This window comes from Salvelinus alpinus, chromosome 22 (assembly GCF_045679555.1).
Source record: "Salvelinus alpinus chromosome 22, SLU_Salpinus.1, whole genome shotgun sequence".
NCBI lineage: Eukaryota > Metazoa > Chordata > Actinopteri > Salmoniformes > Salmonidae > Salvelinus > Salvelinus alpinus.
In genome coordinates, this window is record NC_092107.1 from 41,197,900 (window position 1) to 41,198,244 (window position 345).

Here is a 345-nt window from a genome sequence, read left to right on the forward strand (position 1 = left end):
ACAAAGAGAGGAGGATGGATAGAGAAACTTGGAGAGAAAAGAGGAGAGAGAGAGAGGGGAGGATGGATAGAGAAACTTGGAGAGAAAAGAGGAGAGAGAGAGGGGAGGATGGATAGAGAAACTTGAAGAGAAAAGAGGAGAGAGAGAGAGGAGGATGGATAGAGAAACTTGGAGAGAAAAGAGGAGAGAGAGAGAGGGGAGGATGGATAGAGAAACTTGGAGAGAAAAGAGGAGAGAGAGAGAGGGGGGAGGATGGATAGAGAAACTTGAAGAGAGAGAGAGAGGGGAGGAAGGATAGAGAAACTTGAAGAGAGAGAGAAAGGGGAGGACGGATAGAGAAACTTG